Source organism: Capsicum annuum, chromosome 2 (assembly GCF_002878395.1).
Source record: "Capsicum annuum cultivar UCD-10X-F1 chromosome 2, UCD10Xv1.1, whole genome shotgun sequence".
Lineage (NCBI taxonomy): Eukaryota > Viridiplantae > Streptophyta > Magnoliopsida > Solanales > Solanaceae > Capsicum > Capsicum annuum.
In genome coordinates, this window is record NC_061112.1 from 46,369,002 (window position 1) to 46,374,185 (window position 5,184).

A 5,184-nucleotide genomic window follows, 5' to 3' on the forward strand; every position below is an offset into this window, starting at 1 on the left:
GAAATTGGGGTTTAAAAATCAAGCCCTAAGATTTTTGGGTTTTGAGAAATCAATCAATAAATTACTAAGAAAATGGTGAATTCTTACCTAATATCTGTAATAAAACCAAAATTAGATGTTAATCTAGCTATTCAAGCTCCCACAAGCTCACTTTTAAGCTCCTACACTATTTTAGGGTTTAACTCTCAAAAGGCATGATGAAAATAAACAAAATGAGCCAAAAAGAGGTGAAAAATCTGCTATTTATAACAAAGTTTTCTGCAATATCAATTTATTTTGGACGATCAAACTTCGACGAGGTGCCCGAGATTCATTCGGAGTCTGATACATGCAAAAGAACTATGCAATCCAGATGTGATGATGATTTAGATTTACAAAAAAAACATCGTTTTCACAAAGTTGACCCCCAAAACCCGAAATCACAATTTTCTAAACCGAGGGTTGAAGTGAGATTTAAAAGCCGTAAAATCATACCAAATATGCTAACACCCTGAAATAGATATTTCGGATCTGCTGGCGAAGTCAAATTTTTTATCCGAGGGCGTTTCGATCAAATGTGGATCCTACACCCATATTTTCAATTTTTCAACTTTCTGATCAATAGGTCAAAATGAGCTCGGGTGCACGAGACCCAAACCAAAGGTATACCTAGCCTAAAATTAATATTTTGGAGCTGCTGTCGTAGTCCGTTTAGCCATCCATCGCACGGATTTAAAGATATTCCCATAAGCCTAAAATAAGGTTCTCAAAGCCAGCAAAAAGTACAACATTGCATAAATGCTACCAAAATGCATCAAAAATCATGCCAATTACTCCTACACCACAAAAATACTGTAATGTAACTACAGAGAGGGTAAAATAGTCAAATCATACAAAATCACACATTTCATCAAATTTTTCGATCGTTACATCATCCACCACTAAAAATCTAGTTCGTCTTCGAAATAAGACAAAGAAATACCTGAATCAATGAAGAGCTGAGGTTAAAGAATATCAGACTCGACCTCCGAAGTAGCCTCATCTACAGGTTAATGTATCCACTGAACCTTAACCACATGGATAATTTGCTAGCGCAACCGCCTAACATCCCTAGCCAAAATGGAGACTGGCTCCCTAACAAAGGAAAATTGCTAATCTAACTGAACTGATTACCAATAAATGACATGAGATTCATCAAGAATATAGCGGCGAGGTATAGAAATATGAAAAATTGAATGAACATATGATAGATCAAGGGGCAAAGCCAACTCATAAGCCACATCACCAATAGTCCAAAGAATCTCATGGACCAATATACCTAGGGCTAAGTTTGCGTCTCTTTCCAAACCTTATCACACCCTTCATGGGTAAACCTCAAAAGGAAAATATGATCGCCAACACCAAATCTGAAGGCACAAAGTCTACGATTAGTATAACACTTTTGCCTACTCTGAGCCACTCTTGAAAGGTACCAAAAAGATGGTTTGGGAGTTAAAAGAGGAATTCTCTCATCTTAACCAAATGGTTATATCACATTCGACCTCCATCAAGTAATTAGAGACTCAACTGGGCTAAATTTTAATCACACTCAATGCTAGGCCAAAAAGAGGTCTACCTAGTAGCACAATGTTTAATCCAAAGACCATGTTATGGCGATCGTCATTAGAAGTGGTATAAATCTTAGTAAAAATGTGGTTGAGGTTGAGGAAAAGTCTCTTGATGAACAAACAGTGCAAAGAGAAAGCAGTTTGAAAAGCCAAATGATGGTGCTCCAAAGTCTCATACAATGGGTGATAAGGAACAAATGATAGTTGAAAAAAGGGGCGATAAGGAGGAAACACCTAAAGTGATTGATGGTGATGAGCAAAAGATGAATGAACCTCAAAGTGTCCCATTTCCCATAATGAAGATTCCTTCATCCTTTCCACAAAGGTTAAAGAATAAAGATGATAATTCTAAGTTCAAAAAATTCCTTGCAATACTTAGAAATATCTCGATTAATATTCCATTCCTGGAAGATCTTCAAGAGATCCCAGGGTATGCTAAGTCAATGTAGAACTTGATGTAAAGAAAGTGACATGTGGATTGTGAGACTATTGAAGTGACTCATAGTTGTAGTTCTACCATGTATAATGACATGGCAGAGAAAAATAAGGACCTGGGTGCATGTATAATTCCTTGCACCATCGATACTTACAAATCTAAAAAGGCATTCTATAACCTTGGTGCTAGTATTAACTTGATTTTATATGTTATGTATCGAAGGCTAGGGTTGGGTGCTCTAACACCCACCATCATGAGACTCTTGATGGTATATCGTTCAATTAAAAATCCAGTGGATGTATTATATGATATGTTGGTTAAGGTTGATTGGTTCATTCTTTCGATGGATTTTGCTGTCCTCAATTGTGAAATTAATCATGAGATACCAATCATACTCGGGAGGCTATTTTTAGAAACTAGAAGATCTCTAGTTTACATAGAGTATGGAGAGACAAAGTTCTGGGTACATAAAGATGAAACCTCTTTTCGTGTGTGTAAAATCAAAAAGCAATGGATAGAGTAACAAGTGGTTTCTGTAATCAACATTACGGATGAGGAAGTGAATCTTGGGTCACTTTACCTAAAGAATCTAGCTTGATGATAGATGGATGTCGTGCCACAAAGATAAATTAGGCGCTGTATAGAAGGCAACCCATCATTACTATTAATTTGGCCAGTATCCCTTGAATTTTGATTGTTAGAGTAGATTCTGATTTTATTTTGATTAATACATGAAACTATGGCAGTAGGAAGGTGCATTAAAGTAACTTAGGGAACAAAAAGTAGAGTGGAATTAAGAGTAAGGACACCCTGACTGAAAACAAGGATTTGAACCTAGGCTCAGGTGTTGCAATCATGATCTTTAGAATCACAATCACATCCTGAAGACCTAGGCCATCTCAAACCACTTTCAAGTGTCGTGATCACTATTTTGTGAGGTGATCATTGTCACTGCTCTATCGTGATAACGATCGAGGTTGGGTCAGTTTTAAAAAGAAATCATCAACCACATATGGTTTCCCCCACATTTTCTTTTAAAAATATTAAAAAATTTCATTCATTTTTATTATTGTTAAGAGCCTCTAAAGTACATAGCATCCTTCTTTGCATCCTCACATCAGGTATGTCCTTTAGTTCTCATTCCTTATGCTTATATGTGGGCCTTAGAATATATGTTTAGGTCAATGGCCTAAATTTGTGGGTTGTGTGCTTAAATAATGTCTAAATCAATATTGTTTGATATGGTGGCTGTTGTCGTTGGTGTGCACATCATTGGGGAAGTCTTAAGTACCCAAAATTGTTCAAAACTAGGATAAAATATAGATACACACCAAATGTTTGGTAAAATTTCCAAATGAACTTCTTAGTAGTTTTCTATGAATTAAAGGGCATGATTGAGTGTTTAGGAGTTGTGTTTCATGTTTTTAGTGTTATTTACTTGGCAGGAACACAAATTGATAGTAAAATTGGCAATTTTGGTATTGATCGAGCCTAAGCCTATAGCCTTAGGTACCGCGATCATGATTGCCAGAGTTCGATCGCAGTGTCAAAATCACAATCCATTGACTTGCGATCGCAGGACCTGAGTCCTGTCTGACAGGTATCTCACGTATCGCGATTGCAACCTTAGTGGAGTATGATTACTATATCTGAGACCTGTCTGACAGACTAGTCCATACTCCTGAATTCTCATTTCAAGCCAAAATTTTTACCAGGAACCATTTCTTTAGCTTAACTAAGTCACATAATATTGTTTTCACATGATGATCTTGTTGGTTGATGCTTTGTGTGGTTTTTAGGTCTTTAAAGATGAAGATGTCTAACTATAATCAAACATACTTCATGGCCTCTGAGTGTCAGACTCTCTATATAAGGACCTCGCCATAAGGAAGTTACTACCTGAGAGAGGCATATCAATGGAACAGGTGCTCAAAAATCTCTCAACTTTCTATGAGAGGTTGGTGGCCTTAGGTTGGAGATGCCGGGCCAATGAGCAATGGGTTAGAGAATTCTATGCAAATCGCAGTGTAGTGAAAACCTCTAAACCAGTTATGATAATCCTGGGCAAGGAAGTTTGTTTCAAGGCTGAACAAATCAATGAAGTTTATGGTTTTTTGTAACACCCCGTATTCAAGTACGTGTATTAGCGTATTCAAGTATGTGTATTGGTCTTATTTATATGGAATTAATTTTTTTATTATTTTATTTATACCAGAATTTGCCCGTCGATGGATCCATGCGTAGGTTATTGAATAAGCTTTCCAACGATATAAATATTTCCAAAAAATGGATAGGTTTCGGATATAATTGAGCACGTTCAAAACTATAAAACGGTGGCCGGGATATTTGGGAATAGTAAATGTGCAAGAAAATTTCCTGCACACAAACGACTGAGGACAGCTGAATTTTTGGGTCAAATTTGAACGATCATACCTCCCTTAATATAATGAATTGGGAGAGCTACGACCTATAAAAAGAAAGATCTTTGAGTCTTATTGCCAATGCAATTGGTTTCATCCAAATCCAACGTCTAAGTAAGGAGTTATACTCATTTTTCTTCAGCCTATCAAAACAGATTTTTAGGGTCAACTTCAAACGACTATAACTCCTTGTACAGGACGAACTGGGTGGACTACTTTATATGAAATGAAATAACTTTGAATTATCCTTCTAACGATACCAATTTCACCCAAATCCAATAATGGAGCAAAGAGTTATGGTCGATCTACTTTAGCTTATCAAAACAGTCCACCAAAGGACAGATTTGATATTATTTAAATTTTAAAGGCATTTTGGTCATTTCCTATTATATTATGGACGGGAATATGTGTATATATACATCTATATGATTTCAAAAACTCATTTTCATCATCAGTCATAGAGCAAGAACAAACCCTAGCCAAATTTGACCTTTAAATTACTTTTGATTCAACCGTAGAAATTCCAAAGTAATCCGATAACTGCATTTGTCATCTCGAGAGCTTCGAACGACACCTATTATTTGTGCAAACAGGATTGCATAATCAAGAGGTGAATTCTAAGGTATGAATATTGTTTGCCTTGTTCTTTTCCATATGTATATGTGTGATAGAGGATTATATGTATTGGTTGTTATTGAAAGGTGATGGAAATAGGGTTATGGACTATTTTGCATGGTTTGGT